This window comes from Dioscorea cayenensis, chromosome 9 (assembly GCF_009730915.1).
Source record: "Dioscorea cayenensis subsp. rotundata cultivar TDr96_F1 chromosome 9, TDr96_F1_v2_PseudoChromosome.rev07_lg8_w22 25.fasta, whole genome shotgun sequence".
NCBI classification, from domain to species: domain Eukaryota; kingdom Viridiplantae; phylum Streptophyta; class Magnoliopsida; order Dioscoreales; family Dioscoreaceae; genus Dioscorea; species Dioscorea cayenensis.
Window position 1 is genome coordinate 3,932,698 of NC_052479.1, and position 23,510 is coordinate 3,956,207.

General features: G+C 35.0%; 1 pseudogene; it reads left to right on the top strand.

Moving 5' to 3' along the window:
* Positions 1-17,725: 17,725 nt before the first annotated feature.
* Positions 17,726-20,468, top strand: LOC120269223 (annotated as a pseudogene).
* Positions 20,469-23,510: the final 3,042 nt, after the last annotated feature.

Here is a 23,510-nt window from a genome sequence, read left to right on the forward strand (position 1 = left end):
GTCTTTGAGCACAACTTTTGTCTCCGCGTTTGTTCACTCCAAGATTCCATCAACAAAGTGCATCCACGATCTACTTTTGGCTCCTTTCTTCCATAATTGTCACCACAACCCTACATGCACAAAAGAACACAAATAAACATGTATAAGCGATAAAATCTAAGAAACGTAATGCTCAATGTAAGAAAAAAACTTTGTGTTACTAATACACAAGAACTTATCACTTTTCTTCAATGGTAGCCAAGAACTCCTTTTCCAACCCTAGAAGACTTCTTTTATACCCCCCTCTTTTAAGTTATACAGACAGTATGGAGGCCATATGAAGACCGTGCAAAGCCCAAATGATTAGAAATCACTGTATACCGGGGTCAATACTGGGAGCATACAGGTTTGATAAAGACCCGTATGGAGGCTGCATGAGTTAGGCACAAGTTTCAATATAAAAAACTCTTCAAGTACTATTGAAGCTGCTATAGTGAAATTTCTACAGTGATACACAACATTGGTTTCTTGCCCTAATCATGTCCTCGTGTTCTCCATGGCTTCTCTGTGGCCTACAAAGCAAATAAATCATCATTAAACACATCATTAAACATAAATCGGGCATCAATTCTTAACAAAATACATGCTAAATATATAAAATACATATAATAAAAAATATACATTTAGACACTTATCAATCATCGTTAGAGGAGGGAGTGCTAAGAGATTCAGTGCCATCTTGTCAATGTTGGGATCCTCTCACCTTTCAATCTTTGGAGACTTGTTGGAGGAAGTTAGTTTAGGATTTTTTTTAAAAGTATATTTATTCGTTTGTCTTATGGCTCTCTCTTGATTTAATTCTTTATTTTATGATCGATACGTAATTGGAGAAGAATTGTATGTCTAGGTCCCTCAATTATTATTTATGAATCTTGATTGTTTGATTCAATAAATCTTTCTAGTTTATGTCATTCATTACATGTTCCTTAATTTATATTCTTGTTGGTGGGATGAGGAAGATATGCCCTTACATTAAGAATACACATGCCATGATAGATCTATGCATGCGCTAAGAAATTAGGCATAACTAGGTTTTTGGATTAGGAATTGATTGCCCCTTAGGCTTAGGTTTGATTTGTCCCTTTTGGAGGAATTCTCGTACTTAAGGTAAACATAGGAGCCTGGGGTAATAAGATATTTCACCTTAAGTTCCTAGTGATTTAGACTTAGTTGCGAAGAGATTGGGACTAGTAAGCCTTCAAATTCCCCCGGACTAATTTTAGAATACGATTGTTGTATTCAACGCCTATAATAAATATTAATCAAGATAACTATCATACAACCACCTAAGCTTCTTCTAATTGTGCTTAAAAATTCTCTAATAGTATTGTGTAATAAATTGTAGATGTAAACTGAAGAAAGAATGTAAAATTTTAGGCTATTGATTAAGTGAAAAGAAAGTAATAGGAGCCTTTCACTGTTCCTAGGAAAATACGACCCTTGTGCTCACCCACCAGGTATTACTTAATGATCTATACACTAGCGGTATTCACAAACTTACTTTGATATTATTTGCATATTTAACTCACACACATCACACGTTTGTCACTTGTCATCCATTAATGGAGGGCTAATTTTGTAGATTTATGGGAATAGTTAAACTCCTGGGTTTTACTCTATTTGATATTGGTTGTGGATCTTGTTGATATATTTGCTTCTTAATTATAATCCATGTTATTTGAATATAATTGCGTGTTTGTATTGCTTGATTGTTATTGTAACAAAAGCCCAAGTTTTCCTGTTTGATGTGCTTTGTGATGAGTAATAATAACCACCTAGTATTGACATTCCGCAATTGGAAGGGAATGTTAGTAAGCCTAATAATGGGGTACTTTGGAGTAGAGAGTTCTCCTCCCTCAATCCTCCTAAGTAAATTAGTAAGTGATTTCTATCTTTGTAATTGTAGGGAGTAGATTTTAGAAGAAATCTGATAAGTACTTGTGTATGTGATAAGTGCTTGAGTGAACATATTCCTTTATATGTTTTACATGCATTGAGCATCATTTTTATCATGTGTTTTATGTCTCATATATTGTATTTGGTGTTTCTTTGTCCAAATAAGGATGTGAAGGCTTTTAAAGAGAAAAATGAAGAAAAAGATAGGTCATGAAGGCACAATTTGGGAGTCTTTTGTACAACACAAGCATCAAGACACAAGTGGAGTTCCTACACATAGGTGTGTGTGCCAACTTCCAAAAGAATTCAAGCTAGATTATAAGTTGGAAGGGCACAAAGGTAACTACATTCCCATGTCTTGACTTGTATGAAGATTTCAAGAGCCTTCCCAATGATATGTAATCGACAAGAAGCCTTATGACCTACCACAAAAGCGTGTGCCCATCCATGTAGCCTCAAGAGAAGGAGAATTTCTGGAGCATGATTCAAGAAAATACTGTGTATGACTAGGTGGAAAACCCACCCAAACGGGTGGAGGCATGTGATAGACACGAGTTTTTAAGTTTAAAATGCTAATTTGCCCTATTCTATTTAAATATGTCCACGGCTTTTGAGAGGTAAAACGGCTAGGGTTTGGCGAGGAGGTTTTTGTGGCTTTGGGAATGCTTCTTCACCAACTTTGATCGATTGCCTTTCGTCATAGCATTAAGGAAGCCATTGGCGACCTAGTTTCAAAGAGGAATCCATCAAGATGCTAAAGCTACCAGTCAAGGCCATCATCATGAATTCAAGGGGGTTTATTTCCATGGAATTTACAAATTTCTATTCTTTAATTATTTGTTTTGTTATTGGCTCTATGGATAGCTAAATACTAGCGGGTATTTGGGCATATGAACATGAGGATTTTATTCTTTGTATTGATTTACATTGTGTTTTCATCTTAATTTGAGTTAAGTTGAGTTTTAATATTGTATTCCTAACTCTTGTTTACCTTAATGATCTTATGATTGTTTAGTTTGCATGATTTGTTCACCTTGGTGAGAGAGAGGTCTTCATTAGGGTTAGAATCTCAAGATTAAGGAGTGTTGAGAGGGTAAGTCATGAGTTAGTGGAATGTCCCCTTTTTCCTCCGATTAGTGTACTCTATCTATGTGTTCCCTAAGTTTTATACAACCATATGTGGTGTGAGTTATTGAAAGAATTCTCCGTCGGGAACTCGAAGGGGGTTCAAGTAATACCCTGTGTACGACACATGGGTCGTATTCAATGGGGCCAAGGAGCTACTATTACTTCTCTTTTGTCTATTTCCTAGCCTAACACTTTGAAAGATAAATAGTAATTACAAAAAGAGAAAGAACTAACTAGAATGAAATCCAGACTACTACTATGTACAATTGGAATTCAAGGGAGAATGAAACACAGGAAGGGGTGATTTGGACAATGAACCCTCCTAGGGATGTCATTAGGTCCTGAAACTTAAGATGAAATGTAGAGATGGTGGTTGGACCAAGAGATTCCTAAAGTAGGTAATCCCGAATCCCTCGGTGATTACCCCTAATCCCATACAAGTATTGACTCAAAATCTCTTCTGACCAAATCCTCCCATGATTGCATTAAGTGTTAGGATATATCTAATAGGATTGAAACTCAATACCTAGGGTCATTCCTAATAGTTGAAGGACCCTAATACCCTCGGTGTATTGGTAAATGTATCCCTTGGAAGCTATGTGAGTCTAATACAAGGGCGCATCTCGTGCATCCAAGTATGACCTAAAATTTGAACCACATAGTTCACATGCAATCCAAAACATCAAAGAGAACATAGCAAGAACCAAAACTACAAGATTCTATAAAAGAAATACATCATCTAACAATATATCAACAAGATGATCATCCAATTTACAAACAAGGAATCCTGGAGTTCATCAAGTCCAAACCACAAATAATTTAGTTACTCATGGAAGAGGGAACACTCATAAAACTCCAAGGAACAAATAAACAAGAAAAGAAACAAGAACTACTTCCTCTAGCTTTACATCCCCTTGGATGGTGAAGATCTTGAAAGGTTTGAAGAGACTCTAATAGAACGATGCTTTGATGCCTTGGATCTTCTCCCAATCTCCTCCTCCAATGTTTGCCTCCCTCTTGGTGAAGCTTTGCATAATAGATCACCAGAAATCACCGGTGAGAAAGATGGGGCAGCGGCAAGATGAAGATGATCGCTCTCTTTGCCCTAAAAATCACTTTTAAAGGTTTTTTTTGGGAAAGCTTCATGGTTTGGTTCACGAGCATAAAGGAACCCGTAAGAGCCTCAGGATTTCACCAAACATTCTTTGAAGTATTACAGTAAAATGCTATAGTGGTTACTGTAGCAAACTGCTACATTAAAACTCCTATATTAACTGCGCATTCTTCAGCCGGTTTACGGGCATTGGTATGCTCTCCCGCAAGTGTACGGGGTCGCCAAGTAATACCCTGTGAGTGACACATGGGTCATATTCCACGGGGCTAAGGAGCTCCTATTACTCCTCCATCACTTACTTTCTAACCTCACAACTTAAGCATGGTGTACTACTCTCGTATATGCAAGAATGTAAATAAATTACAAGTATAACAATTTCAAGGCAAGAAAAGAGGTCACAAGAGCAACAATGAGATAAATAGGCCTAGGGATGAGGATCCCCATGAGGGGTTATCATGCAATATGGATGCATAAAAATAACATAGCAAGGATTATTTAGACCGATGGATCTCAAGATTAGTCCAATCCCAATTTCTCGGCGATTGAACCCTAATCCCATACAAATGTCAATAAGGATCTCTCCCTAATCACATTCCGACGATCACATTAAGCACAAGGAAATCCCAAAATAAGGATACACTTAACCTAAGTCTACCCTTATAGTTTGGAGGGGCTACCAACATCCAATTTCTCGGCATGTCGATACAAATATACCCCTTCTAGCTCATCAAGGATCTAGTACATGCGAGTAGGTCACATCTACATGTACAACTCAACAAAGAACTAAGGATCTCTCCATTTAATAGTTCTAAACATGAAGAACAACGAGCCAAATATAAATCAAGCCAATGCATTTCAAATAAGAGTTTAGCATCCAAAATACATGATGAACCCCCCAAGGTTAACCTATATCCGGTGGCCTTGGGGGTCTAGTGTGCCATCAAATAAACAAGTATAACAAACTCAAGCAAAACACAAAGCAAATGCATAACTGGCACTCCCTAGTCCGAATGATGATGAAGAAGAACAATACCAGCTGAATGACGCTTTCTCTAGCCTAATGAATGCCGAATGCTCCTCTTCCCTTGATGATGAAGCTCTCCCCTTGAAGTTCAAGCTCTTGATCACCTCCAAGCCTCAAGCCAAGATCTCTAAAGATGTCTTCATTCTTCTCCTTCTTCCTCCCAAGTGTTGGCTGCCCAAAAAGTTTCCAAAAGTCCTCCAAATTGTCTCTTATACCCCCAAGAATACCCTCAAAATGGAGGTCGTATGAGGCATAAAATGAGACTCAAAAACTCCCCCAAAAGCCTTCCATACCGGGTCCATACTGGGTCATTAAGAGGGTCCATACTGGGTTAATGAGGGGGTCATTGAGGCAGTATGAACTAAGCAAAATCCCATTCTTCTCTTATAACAGTGTCCATACTGGGTCAATGAGGTCCTCATTGAGGCAGTATTCCGCCTGTATTTGACAAAGATGACCTTGATGAGGAGGAAGAAGACACAATCGATGTAGGCCCGCCGTTGTTTGACAAAGGTGACCTTGATGAGGAGGTCGTGTACTAGATATTCTATATTTGAAGGACCATTATATGATGTGAAGTGCTTAAGTGTTTTAAAGATATAGAAGGCAAACAAACAAAAGGTAAAATGAAACACCAAAATTACATATTGAGGGTAAAAATACAAAAAATTGATTTAAGCTGACACCATTCTTTTAATGATGTTTTATTATTATTATTTTAATTTAATTCGGTAATTTGAACAAGGGATAAGTGGGTACCCTGCGGGTAAAGATAAGTGTATAATTTTTTAGTACCCTACAAATACGGGTATGGGTATAGTGTACAGGGTACGGGTACTAGGTACTGGTATAAAGATAGGGATTATATGTACACATAAAGGTTTTAACATACCCTATCCATATTCTACAAGTTACCATTTCTAAGTGTTGGTGTATCTCCTAGGTGCTTAAAAATGGTTCACACAGTCATCTACATGGCCTTGCATATACTCATATAGATTTCTGGCCATGTATTATGCAGAAATATACAAAAACAACCATTCTACAAAAGAGAACTCTACATACTAATTAAAATACACTAATACACACAATTACAATAGAAAACAACAATGAGTGAAAGTCCTTAGTATCACACTTGGTAACACGTGGTAACACGCCTTTGCATGGGCATACTCTGCTTTTGCATTTTACTGGAGTTGTGAAATTTATCTCATTTTGTTCTTTTTGTCCAAAGGGCTATAATTTGTTTATCAACATAAAAATATCAAACTATCACATTTATAGAATATATGTAAAAAAAAAAGAAGGTTAAGTACATTTATTTAAAATATAGGAATGATACAATCAATTACTTATCATATATAATCCTGTTGCCACATGAGCATTATTTAAGCGATATAGACCAAAATGAAATTTAAGCTTACAGCATTATCAGGAGTTAAAATGTTTTTTTCTTGCTTTTTGTTTTTCGTTTTTTTTTTGTTCAGAGGTCACCAAAATGAAATTTAAGCGAAAAGTATTGTCAAGAGTTAAAATGTTATAATTCCCTCTTTCCCTGAAGGGCACCGAATGCTATCATACTGGGGCAATAATGCACTCAACCCACCGAAACTTCAATTTTAAATACTAAAGAATTACATTATAATATTACAATCACTTTATAGAATTCCTTGCCAGATTTTTCTTTGTGACATTGTTGTATGATTAGCACTGATAGGGGCTGCATTTATAACCTCTTGTTAATTAAAAAATACTTATACAAAAGTTAAGCAATAAACTAATGGTAGCAAACAAAACTGTCTAATTAGATCTATTACAAATTCAAACAAAATAGATGAGTTCAGAAATAAAGTGACAATATTAAAAGCATGCCCATTATGAGCTCTGTACCTCTCCGTTATTAATCCGGCCTTTATATCATTTCTGGAGATAACAATGCAATTATTTAATTATTCGATGAAGGCCACAGACATGCATTGAAGAAAATAGATGACAATCATGCAACATAAATAATTCCTTTTTAGAAAAACTTTTCACCAAGATTCCAAAAGAACTCCCAAGTTTACTGTACAAAGCTTTTCCTTACAAGAATGTAATTTTTAATTTAAACTATGCATTGATTAATTTTAAAAATATTAATTGTATTGAACATTTTTAATTGATTGACACATACATAATAAGAGATTAGTATCCTATGTTACTCCCAATTGAGGTTGGTGATTTAACTTCCTCTCACAATAACGATCGAAGAATATGATTTATCTATATTTATTTTAAAAACTATTTTTATTAATTAAATATTTAAATTATGAAAAAAATAATAATCACAATCTATGCAAAGTAATGTAGCATATAGTGCACTTTAGTCCTTATGGACTCAAAAAGAGAATTTTTCTATAACTAACCAGTGCTTTAAATACACTATAATTCATTTTGGTTTGTATGGCTTATACCGCGGTCATGTGGTAATTATATGGGAAAATTATTTATTAATTTTTATACTTATTTTCCAATTTCTGAATTAGTTTTTTTATTTAAAAATCTAATTTTGCTCTGCTTACGAAATATACTTCCCGTTTATTAAGTATAGTTTTATTTAACATTATGTGTTTACATGTAACTACATAATTTTTTATTTAAAATGTAACTTTTGTGTAGGGGTGAGCATAAAAATCCGGATCTGATGATCATATCTGGTATCCGATATTTTGACCTGATTTTTTTAGGTACCCGATCTGAAAAAAAAAGGGTTGGTCGAACTTAGGTTGGGAGAAAATTAAAAATCAGGTATCCTAATTCGATCCAGTTTTTAATTTTTATTATATTATATATATAATAATTTTAAATTTTATATGGTCTAAAAAGTAAAAAAATTTTAAAAAATCCAAATCCCTCATCTAAACCCTTTAAGAGTTATATATATATATATATATATATTAATAAATTTAAATTTTACCAGAGCTAAAAATAAAAAAAAAAAATATCCAAATACATAATCAAATAACTTAAAGAGGTTATATTTATATTAATAAATTTATATAAAAATATATGAAAATAACTTATATAGTTATATATATATATATATTAATAAATTTAAATTCCACAGGGGTTAAATGTAAAAAGAAAAATTCCAAATCTCTGTCTCCTAGTCCCCAATGGAGATTACCCCGCCTCTTTTCTCTAGCCTCCATTCAAATCTCTTCTCTCTCTAGCAACTAATGATTATTATTGATGAGGTGCTTGATTCTTCTAAAGATATTTGTTTTTTTTGTTTTGTTTTGTTTTTTTTAATGCCTAAGATTAATAAAACTCTGTATTATTTTTGTTATGTTTTTGTTGTGTGGAGAATAATATAAGAGTTTAATTCTAAGTCATAAGTTTTTCATATTTGTTTTTTTATGTAATGTTGTCCATGGAGTAGATAAAACTTAAATTTGAATTCTGATATCCGATTCGGTTTAAACCCGATACCTGATTTTATATACCTAGTTTAAACCGAGTCGGACACTGGTCAAGTTTTTACCGATCTGAAAAACCAGGTACCCGATCCAGGTTTAAAAACTGGATCAGTTACCCAGTTTTGCTCACTCCTACGTTTGTGTTTAATATTTGTTTTTAATGTATAATATATTATTTCTTGTTTACTATTTTGTATTTCGGTTTAAAATCACTGAGGGGCATTTCTAACAAAGTTACTGAAAAATAAGCTGTCAGATGATATTAGAAAAATAAAGGACTTTTTAGAGATATGAAATAGTTCAGGGATTTTTTGATCAAATGAAAAAGTTGGAGAGATGATATGAAGAATTTCTCTAATTACATAGACATATATTGTATAATACCCGAATTGGTTCCTCTACTTTTCTCTCTCTTCCCTTTTGGGCCCTCTACTCAAAAATGCTCCCAAGTAGTCCCTCTACTCTTGAAAAATGGTTCTACTTAGTCCCTTCTACTCTAAAATAGGTCAATTATTACCTGTATTTTTCAAGAGTAGAGGACTAGATGGAAAGAGATTAAGGGCAGATGGACTAAATTGAGTCATTTTCAAGAGTAGAGAGATTAGTGGGGCACATTTCTGAGTAGATGGACCAAAAGGGAAGAGAGAGGAAAGTAGAGGGACCAAATTGGTCCCTCTACTGGTCCCTCTACTTTCCTCTCTCTTCCCTTTTGGTCCCTCTACTCAGAAATGCTCCCAAGTAGTCCCTCTACTCTTGAAAATATTTCTACTTAGTCCTTTCTACTCTAAATCAGGCCAATTATTGGTTGTTGTTTCAAGAGTATAGTGATTAGATGGGAAAAGAGATTAAGGGCAAAGAGACTAAATTGGGGTCATTTTCAAGAGTAGAGGGATTAGTGGGGCGCATTTCTGAGTAGAGGGACCAAAAGGAAAGAGAGAAAAGTAGAGGGACCAATTCGGGTATTATACCTATATATTATTATTGGAGAGCTACATAAGCTATATAAAGAAAAAATTAACTTTTTATATATAGTACAGTGAGTGGTGTATTTTTTTTAAATACAAGACGAAAGTACACTATACAACCATGGTTTAGAGACCACTAGTATAGTTAAACCTATTTAATTTGAAAAGTTACAAAAACTGAGATGAAATGTCCCTTTACCTTATATGTAAAAGCTTGATAAAAATACTAACAGAAATCTATAAATTAATTAAATTTTAATTTAATCAATAACAATCAAATTAAATATTTTAAATTTTAAATTTTATTTTTTAATTAATGATACATTTATTAATATTAATAAATTCTTAAAACTAATTAATGAGTATATTTATTTAATTGTCTATATATAACAAGAAAAAGTTAATGGGCTAATTTTGGCGTCTTTGGTTGAATGTAAGCTCATGACATACATAGCAATACTTATTTTTATATCTAATGATTCCAATCATAATCAATTAATTAGAACATGTTGGGGAGAAACATGACGATCAAAGTCACCAATATAGCGGTTCTCTCAAAAAAATAGTGTAGCAGTGAACATGGGGGCATTATAGTAGTGAACACGGGCTTCAACAAGACTTCTGCTAGCCCGTGTAACTTTTTGCTTTCTTCAGTTTCAGAGATACTGTAGAACTAGTAATGTAGCATACTACGAGATATATCCTTAATGCAAAATATACACAGTCTTTAACCTGGCATAAACATGCCCGTGTAACTCTCTGTTTCACCCGATACTCACTGTTAGTGTAGCACTTGTAGAAACTTCAGAAAGCTACAATCTGCATGGGATGAAACACGGTCACTGTAGGAACCACTCTTTTTTATGAATATTCAGGATCTTCAAATCTTCCCATTTTTTAGTACAAATTTAGGCTCCATTCAGTACAATAAAAGCATCAAACAACAATAAGCAAAACTTGTGATTTAGCTTGAAAAACCCCCCTTCAATCTAGTGGTGAAAAACCCCACAAAGGTTTTTCTCTAGCTAAATAGAGGTTTACAAATATAAAGGTATGGACATTCAATGGGAGAAACTCACAATAAACACACATTCATCATCTTCACAAAGATGGATATTATAACTTCAAGAAGAGATTAAAGTGAGATCAAACCAGTGGATTTGGAGAACTACTTGCAAGGATGAACTCCCTGAAGTGTAGGTGGAATCCAGCACAAAATGCTCTCTGATTCTCTTGCAAAACCTCAAACTCTAGCCTCTTCTCTTCTTCTCCTTGAGCTTTTTTCTTTCATCAATTTGTGCTATAGTATAGCACACTTTCTCACATCATTCCTTGATGCTTCTCTCACTCATGAATTAGTGTGAGTATAGATTTGTAGTCCAAAACCTTATCATTGGATAAGGGCATACGGGCTGCGTGATCAATTCCTACGAACCCGTCTTGACTAATTGCTCTTGTTTCAAAAAAAATAAAATAAATGAAAATCTGTCATTATTTTAAATTGTATAGGTTGATCTCTAAGATAACCCGGATAATTCTGCAACCAAACATAGCCATTATTCTTCTATTTCAATTTACATTCACCTTAGCTAGTTGGCTTCTCTGCTCTTCTTCATCCACTCCAAAACTCGAGAGTCTCTCCTCTTTCCTATTGGCTTGCCCCCTTGTGATGGTAACCGGGGGTCAACCTCCTCCCCCTTCCCTCATGAGTAAGACCTAGGTGTATGTTGCTGCTGCGGCACAGCGAAAACCCTCATCGTCTCTACTGGTGGAAGACCCAGTGCTCAACAAACCAAAAGCAAATACTTTCAAGTTTGTCCGGTTGGACCGGGACACTGTATCTACGGCAAGGCTGCACTTCCAGACGTCGCTCTACCGAAAGTTCTTCGGGAAATCTCCTCCATTTGAGCAAGTCAAAGAGATCCTTAGCTCCAAGTGGAATGAACTAGGTTCCTTTCAAATATCCGATTTGCCAAATGGCTACTTGCTGATTCAGTGTGAAACTATGGAAGCCATGCAACGCCTGTTGTTTGACGATCCTTGGGCAATGAATGGCATTGTCTTGAAGCTAGCCCCGTGGCAGCCGTTCTTTGAACATGCTTTCACGAAGCTGTCCACGGCAGCCATATGGGTTTAGCTGCACAATCTCCCTGTCAAGTTCTAGGACGGGGAGTCCCTTAAAACCCATATCCTCTTTACTTGGTCGCTTGCTTAAGATTAATGATTTCACCTCTTCTTTGTCCAGGTCCAAATACGCCCGAATTTGCATTGAAATAGATCTCGCTAAGCCGCTGAAACAGCGATTCTGGATCGGTGATGAAGAATGTCATGTCTTTGTTGTTGTTCTCTATGAGTGTCGACCCACCTTCTACTATAAATGTGGGCTTGTCGGTCATGGGTCCAATAACTGCAACCGCCGGAGCTCAGATGGTCCGGAGTACCCCTTTCCACCCCTATTGCAATGATTAGGGTGATCGGCAATGGTAGGCGGTTAAGGGTGATAGCAACGTCATGAGTGAAGGCATGGGGGACAGGGATGGATTTCAGGCTGGCGGACAGCTTAGGAGAGACCGAGGCTTCTGAGGAGTCTTCTAAAATAGACTATGGGCCGTGGATGTTGGTGTTGAGAAGACGAGGTTGCGGCGGAGGTCGCGGAGGCGCCGGTGGCCCTGCGAGTTCGGGGTCACGCGCGGTGCATGCGAGCTCACGTGACCATGGCTATCGTCTTCCCAACGTCTCGATCCCCAAGCCCTCAGCTGCATGTGCGACACGTGATGGCAGCTCTTTGAGAGGCAGAGGAGGCTCTGCTGCTGTCAGAGCCCATGTCACTAGGGCATTCAATGTGGAAACGGCTCCTTCTCTCGAGAACGCCCCTTTACCCATGCCTCTAGTTACAAACCCTGTTAGGGTTGTCATTGTTGCTCCTTTGGAACCAGGGCCAAAGAATAGCTTGATGATGGATGCTAGTCTCGCATCGTCTTCTAAGGAGACATTGTCTCTTGTGCTCTCGCAGAGTCCCAAGGGAATAGAGCCTCCTGACATGTCTTCTATTCCCATCTCTTCTGCCTTGTCCAAAGGAAAAAAATGCTATTCTCTTTGAGACTTTGGAACCCCCCCGCCCCCCAATTCTTTGAATTTCTTCAGACTATGGTGAGGGACCCAAGCCAGGAGTTCCATCAAAGGTCCACCAGATGGTAGTTGATAGAGTGTCATCAATTCTGTTGTCTTCTTCTCAAGCCTCCAGCGACTCCGACCAAGTCATGAGTGACTCTGAAGATGATGTTGGGGGTTCATCAAAAGGTGAGGAACCTATGGAGATGAACAACTTGGAGTCGAACGACTTGATGACATTAGTATAATACCAATGTAGCCAACATAAGGAAGCCCTATCCAGGAAGAATACTCAAACATAGTCGACCTCCCATAATAAGGGGAGGGTGGTCATGGAAGGAAGTACCTTGAGCTCTTTCTATTTCTTCTTCCATGCTATTTGTTATCTTGGTTCATTTTAGTTTCACTCTTATTTGTTTTCTCATGTTTACTGAACTCACCAAGATAATATGCCGGAATTGCAGGGGAGTATCAAGCCTTGATACCACCTCCAGAGTCTTCCATCCTATGAAGAAGTACAAACCGATTATGATATGCTTAGTAGAGACTAGGACCAATGATGATAGATTTCAAAGGTTTTGTTCCAAGTTAAAGTATCCTTGGAAATGGGTAGCGATCTTAGCAAAAGGTTACTCTGGTGGAATTCTTACAATATGGAATCACAAAATTGGGGACGTCACCCCTTTGGTAAGATCCAGGTTTGCTCTTCATCTGGTGATTACCGCTGATCACTCCAAAAATTGGATCATTTCAACTATTTATAATTCGAATTCTATACATGGGCAACGTCTTCTTTGGAATGAATTGTCTGGTATGACTTCCTTGAACCTTACTTGGGTAATTTTGGGAGATTTTAGTACGGTTGTTTCTCAAGAGAAGCATCGTGGTGGTTCTCACTATTACTACAGCAGAAAGGCTTTTGTGTTTTCTGAGTTCATTGCAACTAATAATTTGTTGGATGTTAAATATGTAGGTTCTCCCTACACTTGGTGAAATAAACCAACAAGGTTTAACTTATCGATCAGCACGACTGGATAAATGTCTGGTCAACCTGTCTTGATCTAGAAAGTTTGAAGTTTGCTTCGTTAATCATCTACCGAGATTTCTCTCAGATCATTCCCCAATGCTATTTACTATTTTCCCTCATAATTTTCGGTAAAAAGAAAACTTTTCACTTTGATAACTATTGGCTAGAGTATATGGACTGTCATGAAGTGGTTAGTGAAGCCTGGAATTTTTCCCCTCACTCTAACCCAATGCAGGCAGTTTCTCATTTAATTTCCCGCACTAGGCATCGGCTTCTAAATTGGAAGGCTAGTGGTTTGCATCCAATAGAGTCAGAGATAGAAAAGCTGGAGAGCTCTATCCTAGAAGCTGAAGCAAAGGATGGTTTAGGTGATGTTAATGACATAGAGAAGCTGGAGAGCTCTATCTTAGAAGCTGAAGCAAAGGATGGTTTAGGTGATGTTAATGACTTTTCCCTCTCTCTCTCTCTCTCTCTCTCTCTCTCTCTCTCTCTCTATTATGTATAACAATCTTTCTGCTCTTCAAAGACAGAATGAATAATTTTAAGTGGGCTCAACGAGCCAGACTCCAATGGGTTCAGAATGGTGACAACAACTCCTCTTTTTTCTTTAATTTTGTTTGATTTCATAATCATTATAACTCTATCTCTAGTATTATGGATTCTAATGGCACCACTAATACTGATCATTCAAGTATTTCCCAGACATTTTATTAGTTTTTTTTTTCAGATTTGTGGAATGATCCAACGGGAAGAAACATTCAAGAGCTTATTAATGATCTCCCTGACGATCTTCCTCAAGTATCCATTAGAGAAAGTGAAGATCTAATCAAAGAAGTCACAAAGAAAGAAGTCTATGATGCTCTCCAATCTCTTCCAAGTGGTAAGAGCCCTAGATCTGATGGTTTTAATATAGAATTCTACCATTTCTACTGGAATGAGGTTGGAGATGCTCTGTTCTCAGTGGTCAGGTATCTTTTCACTCATTCTATTATGCCCAGTTCAGAACCTTTATTGCGCTGATTCCTAAAAAGCCTAATCCCAAGTTTGCTGCTGATTTTCGTCCTATTTCTTTATGCAATGCGTGCTAAAAAATAATTTCGAAAATTCTTGCTAATCGTTTGAGAAACATTCTTCCTAAGCTAATCAGGAAAGAGCAATGTGGGTTTGTGAATGGCCGTACTCCTTTCGATAATATAATTACTCTTCAAGAAGTGGCTCATTCGATTGACAATGATTCCAACCCCCGTAGGATGTTGATTAATTAGTTAGACATTGCTAAAGCTTATGACACTATGAGTTGGTCTGCAATTCTTGCTACTCTAACTAAAATGAGGTTTCCAGGTAGATTGATTAGCTGGATCAAAACTTGCATTTGTAACGTCTCCTATGCCGTACTGATTAATAAGGCTCCTACATCCTGGTTCACTCCCTCAACAGGTATTAGGCAGGGCGATCCTTTATCCCCTTATCTTTTTATTTTAGTAGCTCAAACTCTTACCACTATGCTTAACTATGCTTTGAGGATTAATATGATTCATGGCTTCAATTCTAGCCTTGGTAACAACTTCAACCACTTGATGTATGCTGATGACCTTATTATCATAACAGAGGCCTCTAGGAATTCTGCTAGAAACATAAAAAAAAATGCATAATTTTAGAGTATAAGGTTGGTTCTTTTCCTATTACATATCTAGCCTTTATGGTAATCTTACTGGCCAAAGAATCAATAACTCCAAATCAAAAATCATTCTTCCGAGTCGTTTCAACAAACATCTTTCCTCCAGAATATCCATAATTTTAGAGTATAAGGTTGGTTCTTTTCCTATTACATATCTGGGTATTCTTATTTCTCCTAAGAGATTGGCACTTTCTTGTTTTTCTTCATTAATTGACAAGATTGAGAAGTCAATTGCCTTTTGGAAGAAATCTAGAATATCTCCAACAGGGAAGACTTTTCTTATTAACTCTGCGGTGTTGACAGCTCCTCTATACTACCTCTCAGTTTACCCTGTTCCCAATTTTGTTATTGATCGGATCAACAAAGCTGCCAGGGCCCTCGTTTGGTCTAAGGATAGCAATCGAAAGGGCATCAACTCAGTAAGTTGGGATGAAATAACACTCAATCGTTCTGAGGGGGGCTTGTCAATTCGAAACCTGGGCTTATCAAAAATATCTCTTATGGCCAAGAATGTTCTTAATAGGCTGAACTCTAAAAATGTTATGTGGGTATCTATCATGAAGTACAAATATGGGGTTTTTGATATTTGGAAAGGCTCTATTCCTGCGAAATGCCCTCGTTTTATAGAGGTTTGTATCACAATGTTCTAATTATTAGACCTTACCTCTGGTTGAATTCTATCAATCCTGTTATTACATTCTTCCTCAATGATCCCTGGTACTTTGAGATTCCTATTGCGCTCAAACCAACTTTTTAAAACATGGAAACTAACTATGAGAACTTTCAAATTTCTAAATTGCTTGTAGACATTCACTGGAACATTTCTAGGCTGCATTTTATTTTTGGTACCTTTCTAAATGATAACATGCTAAGCCAGAGCAGGATTGACTCTGAACAGGGCAACTATTGGGTCTGGTTTTCCAAATTGAAAGGTACTAAACTCTCTACTATGGTTTATTTTTTTTAATCATAGAAAGGTATCAGGTGAACACTTGGGAAGGCTGGGGTAAGATTTGGAGGCTTAAAGTAGCCCCTCGTGTTAAACATTTCTTGTGGTTATTGTTTCATAATGGTGTGAAAACTAATGAGTATCTTTATCATTTGAATTTGGGGCCTCAAACTTTGTGTTCATTTAGCAATATGTTTACAAAGACTGTGGAGCATTTATTTCTTAACTATCATAAATCTCAACAGATTTGGAATCTCATATATTCGGCTGTTAGAATGCCAATTAATTTATCTAATGGGATATCTTCTAGTCATTGGTTGAATGAAGAACTATAGGGTAATGACTTTCATTCTCAGCCTGTGATTGCAGCCACTTTGTGGTTTATTTGGAAAGCAAAATGCAACAAAATATCTAAACTTGAAGAAGTGGATTCTCATGTGATTTTGAACAGGGCAACTAGACATGTTAGGGAGTAATTTTTACCTCTTCTCCTCAATGGAGGAGCAATTTTATCTTGAATAATTTCACTATTACTGACAACCCTATCATGTTTACAGTTTATGCATATAATGCAGATATCTCCATGGCGGATCTTGGATAATAACAGATTTCAGGTCCAAAATTATGTATGCCGAGTGCTGCGGTTGCCCTGTGATCTCTGCCGAGGAAGCAACAACCAAAGCACTCTGTTTTGCTTTGCAGGTACTAGACTAACTGGACATTAAGCACCAATGTCAAGACCATCTTGTCTCCTAATGCTGAATTAGTGAGGCTATTCACCAAGGATCAATTTTGGAAGCTTGGAGACAGAACCTGCAGATTCAAGTCATCAAAGAGCTCCTTGTTGAGATGGGTCTCCCCTCATTGCACTCCATTCCAATGAGTTGGAAAAGGGCTCCCTCCTCTGTAGCTTCTCACGGTCTTAATCACCATGAAGTGTCCATGTTTCATTCGGGCAGGGAGCTCCCTAATGGCTAATGAAGATATTTCGATTGAATGGTTTTGTTTGTTAATTTGATTATAGTTTAGATTTATTCTTGTGGTTAGGTCTTATTCTGTATTTTATTTAGTGTTTTGTTTGTTTTTTTGACTCTTTTGTAAACTGTTTATTTTATTTAATAAAATAGCTCTAAGAGCTCTTTCCCTAAAAAAACAAGGGGTATCAATTCGACCATGATCATTATTTAAATAAAAAATTATTTTTTTATCAAAATTTTCTAACACAGTTAAAACCAAGACTTTGTATGCTTCTTAAGATACTTTTGGGTATCCTATAAATCTATAACATTTATATATGCTTATCTATGAATGAACAACAATGCACATGTTGCTCTTGCCCTCAACTTCTCCAATGTCTTCCCTTCTCTTGTTCCTGTCCATCATGTCCCTCTTCGCCACCACCTCCTTTTCTCTATCTATCCCAATTCGTTCCGAGTATGAAGTTAGCCTCCTCTATGAGGGTTGGTTAGTCAAACACAACAAATCCTACAATGACTTGGTAGAGAAAGAGAAACGATATGAGATCTTCAAAGGTAATCTTAGGTACATCGACAAGCACAATGCCGGTAATCATACTTATAGTCTTGCTTTAAATGTGTTCGCTGACCTTACCGTAGAAGAGTATCGAGCCACTTATTTGAGAACTTTACCACCTCGGAAAGTGGAAAGAGATGGAAAATGATAGCTGTACCTTCAATGATACCATTAGTGTGGCACCAGCTTCAATGGATTGGAGAGATTGGGGTGCTATTAATCCTATTAGAAACCAAGGAGGATGTTGTAAGTATCATTGACAGAATTGTAATTTTTGTCTTATTTTTATTTTTAATTTTTTTGCAAACATTTGTTTTACAAAATGCGAATGGTATTTTCATGATTTCATAAAAAAACTATTATTTGTTGCAAAATTTATTCGGAGGGTTTATTTGAGAACAGATGTTTTGAGCCGCATTTTTTTAAATTTTATTGCTCTAGTAATTTTTCCATTGTATATATATATTTTTTTATTTTTCTTACAATTGCTTTAGGACAAGAGAAGGCCGTCTTGGTAATTCTAATTAATTAATTAATTATTTGTTGCAAAAATTATCTTGAATTTTAGGTCCAAAGAGATGAAAATTAAAAACATTGCAATTTTAAGTTGTTTGTTTGATTTTTTTTATTTAAATTATTGATATTATATATATATATATATGTATTTTCTTACATTTGTGTTTTGATTAAAAAAAAGTATTTTTTAAAATAAACACTTCCAAATAGGCCATTACTGTTCTTAAAGACAATATTAATCTAAATGTGTATATATATATATTAATAAACTTAACTTCAGTTAACATAATGGTTTGTTGTCCAGTTAGTTGTTGGGCTTTTGCAGTCCTCACAACAGTAGAAGCCCTAAATCAAATAGTCACAGGTGTTTTAGTATCTTTATCGGAGCAACAGCTAGTAGATTGTTTCAATAAAGGTTGCCAAGCAAGTTACATGGATGATGCTTATCAATACATCATAGACAATGGTGGGATTGACACTGAGCAAGATTACCCTTACAAGTCTAAATATGGCTATTGTGATACATTCAAGGTACAAGTATCAAACTTATAATTAGTAATTTGAGCCATATTAATGTCATCATGTTCTAATTAATGCATACACTTATTTTCCTGTTTTTTTTTTTTTAGCAAAATACAAAAATTGTATCAATTGATGGCTATAGGATGGTTCGTCGCAACAATGAGGATGCTCTTATGTTAGCAGTTGCTGACCAACCTGTTGCTGCTGCTGTGGAAGGTTACGGACAAAATTTTCAATTATATGGAAATGTAAGTTTCTTTTTGTATAAGCTTATGTTATCAATAATACATTATATTATATTTTCCATTTATAATAGATTAAAAATTTATTGAAAAATTAAAATGACAAAAATGTTGAATCATGCTTCCATACCCTAGTCCCATGCTCTTACAATAAGATAATATGTATTGAAATTTAGAGTATAGATGAAATATGATAACAAAATATCAAAATTCTCTTTTTAGGCTATGGTTTATATATTAACTAATATTATGCATTATGATATGAAAATATTAATAAATTTGAATCGCTTCATATTAAACAAATGATATATATTGTATGTTGTATAATAAATAAAGTTTAACAATTTATAATTATATTGAGATTATATTCTTTCTAAATTTTAAAATTTTTAATCTATAATTTATTAATCATTTCAGGGAATATTCAATGAATATTGTGGAACAGCAGTAGATCATGCTGTCGCAATAGTAGGTTATGACACTGAGGGTGGACAAGACTATTGGATTGTGAGGAATTCATGGGGAGAGACATGGGGCGAGTTTGGATACATGAAACTCCAACGCAATACCCAATCACGAAGTGGCAAATGCGGCATTGCCTCATGGCCATATTATCCCTTAAAATATAGTAATATGGTAACTCAAATACTTCTTTCATAACATCATCTGTTATTCTAAGAGTGAAATGAATCTTAGTTACACAAAGATAATTTTTAAGCTCAAATTGATATACAAATATCCCAAGCAAACTCAAAGATGTTTGTCTATAATATTTATGAAGCTCCTTCAAAAACTCAATATGATTATTGAAATTATTTTGCGTTAAACTTTCACGTATGTATGGAAGAAACCACAAAAATGATTCATCCAAATAATCTATTTCATTCCTTATGAATGAGCATATATCTGTGTTAGAAAATATTATTAAGTTTAACTAACCACATAGCTAATTTGACATTCTCACAACCTTTCCTTATTTCCTTATTATAAGTCATTTTCTCCATTTTTAAGTGAATGATGTTAGAAAAACATTGTCATCTTCAAGATATACTATATATATAGATATATAAAATGTTCTAAACTTATTCTTTGATACTAAACCCAGAATAAGCCCAATCCATTTAGAGGGAAGGGAAAAGAAGACAAGGCAAGAAGATCAAGCGAAATATGAAAGCATGGACGATGAGGAGCTCAAAAAAGCAATGTGTGGCTTGCACTTGTGTGCTTCAATAGCAAGATTAGAACTATTATTATTGCCTTATGTAAATCATGTCTATGAATTTTCTATTTTTCATGAAATAAAAAATAAAAGTGTTGCACATAAATATTTCAAGTTTTTTTGTTCGGTCTTTTATTCGGTCTCTAGGTAAAAAAGGAATTATAAAAATCTCAAAATTTTAAAGACTATTTTTATTAATGTCATTTGTTCCTCTTATCTTCTTATATTTATTTATTTATTTTAAGGAAAAAGCAAAACAAAGGCAAGTTGGATATGAAGCGAAAAAATGACAAAATTGTGTATTTTTTATTTAATTGAGAGAGTTATTAGTGAGATGCAAACACTAAAATTATAATTAACAAATATGAGATATTTTTAAAAATTAAAACAATAAATCAGAGAAAATTTTCTTTTCATAGAGTTTATACACGAGAATTTTCACAACTATGTGGAAAACGTCTTTCAAATAGGAATTTCAGTCAGTGATAGCATCACATGTGCAGCAAAATATTACTATGTATTTTACGGTGCTGTTATTTTACTTAATAATAAGTGTATAATTGAACATGATTATATACTTTAATTGGCATGTATTAGTGTATTTATTAGGAAAGATGATGCTTACATTGGTGTAAAATGTAATTTCAAGTGGCGGGGATTGTATAATGAGAGGAGGGAGCAAAAAGAAGAAATGTTGAGCTAAAACGAAGAAAATAGAGCTCTCTCGACATCAATAGCAAGGGAACAAAGCATATAGAATACCATACGGTTGCCTTACAGTTAGACTTACGGTCGTAAGCCTCATTCAGAAACCTTGCATCATGCTTATGCCTGTGAGGGAGAAGCATAACTGCTAGACAAAGGGACTTATGAGCAAGACTTATGCTTGTAAGCCCAACCATAAGGGTCATCCAGATGTGGGCCCCATGTGTTTTTTTAATTTATTTTATTTAATTGTGCATGCATGGCAATTACGAAATTTTATTTATTTATCTTTACATTTTATTTAGGTCTTCCAAAACCCTAGCCTTCACCTCTTCATTTCTTCCGTTATAGATCTTCATTTGGTATAAGAAGAGGGAGAGATCTAGTCTCTTCTCCTCTTTTTCTTTTGTTTTGGTGTGTGGTGCTGGCGGCGAGGACGGGGATAGGTTTCTTAGTCAAGGGTTTTGTGTCATTTACATTGTGAGGTAAGCATACCCTTCATCGGATCTTTTGCCGAGTGTAGAATCGTCTCTATTCTTTTTTAGATCTCAATAATTATTTTCTAATTTTTCTTTAGTTTTTTTAAAGACTTGCATTTGTGTAGATCCTTGCTATTCCATGCTTTGTGTTATAAGCTTCTTTGCATGCAAATTTCGATGTTCCTGTGGTGGTAATTTTTGTTTATTGACTCGTGTGTTAAATCTGTGAGCATGTTCACCTCATCGGCTCTATTGATGATTATATAAAAAAAAGGGGTTGTTTTGGCATGACCACTATAGCTTAGGTTTTATTTTAGAAAGCATAATGTATTGATTCTAATGTCTACCTCGATATGAGTGTTATTAATGTTTTGTTTAGCATGAGATAGGCTACCATATTTCATACTTTTATTTTTTTTTATGCGTTGTTGATTTTGATTGCAGTGTGGCACACTTAAGGATTTTTTATTATGTTCTTTGCCTAATCTTTAAGCAAAGGGCTTTGTTATTATTATAGGATGATGTTTATAGTCATGCTTATAACTAAAATGTACAGCTTAGTTTTGTCAAAATCAGTGTTAACCCTATGTCTCTATGAGGTGGTTGTCTTATTGATTTTAAGTATTTTCAAATTTATATCCTAGAGTAATAAGTTAGTTTGGTCTAGGTTCTAATGTTTGTAGGTATCATATTAATTTCATGGGGTTTGATCTTGGCATGCATGTCTACAGGTAAATAAACCACATATAAATACATGTATATGTATATGCATTTCGACTCTTGAAAAATTATTGATTTTATTTTATTCACTTATTTATCTTGTTAATGATATTTCTTTAATCATTGAGAAAATTTTTAGTTAATATTTATAAACTTTCTCATTGGTTGTATTTTATTGGTTATTTAATTATTAGTTTTAAAATTCTGATTTATTTAATGGATATTTAAATTCAATATTATAGTGGTTATTTAATATATGTTAATTTTGGTTTGAATACTGTCTGATGAATGTGAGCTTCTATGAAAAGCTTTTATTTAACTTTTATCAAACTTCAATTAATTATGTTGACCTTTGTGAACTTTAATGAAAAATTCATTTATTTAATTTTTATCAGAATTCCAATTACCATATTTCCCATCTAGTATACAAACTAATGAATTATTTTTATATATTTGTTGAATATTAATTATTGGTTGCTAAATGTGTTATTGTTGATATAATTGGAATTATTTTGGTAGAAAACGGGATCACTGAATTTCAGTATTATTGCATTGACAATAATTTTGGACTCAACATATTTTTGCTATAGAAACTCGTAGTCCCCAATTAACTGTGCAATAACCTTGTCACTGGGGGTGAAACACTGACCTTGTTGACACGTACTTCTAACATAGAAACTATAGTTTCGCACTGTTCTGTCGGTGAAGAATAACGGCTTCTGATATTCTGGCTCGAGTCACCGAGGATAAACATATGAGCTCTAAAATCTGACTCGGGTCACTGAATTTAAATAAATGAGTTCTGATGTTTTATTTTGGCATAGTTATTTGGGCAACTTATATACTTGTTATTTTGGTAAATTAAATCTGTTTTGAATTATTTCTGATTTCTAGGTTCATTCTGATATTTGTTTCATTATGTTTACATTTTGTATGTATTTAAAAATTATTGAACATTTCATGATCCCAATATTTTTTAATGGTTGCTTACTAGGTTCCCAAGCTCATTAAGTTGTTCTCATTTCCTTTCAGATCAGGAGTAGGGTTAAGTGGTGGACAGCTTGGCGAGGTCATTGAGCAAGTCATCATCTAGTGGTTGCCGAGTTAATAAACTCTTTTTTTGTTATGGAATGAACTTATCTTGTTTTATTTAATAGTTATGTCAGACGGTGTTATGTGTTTTCT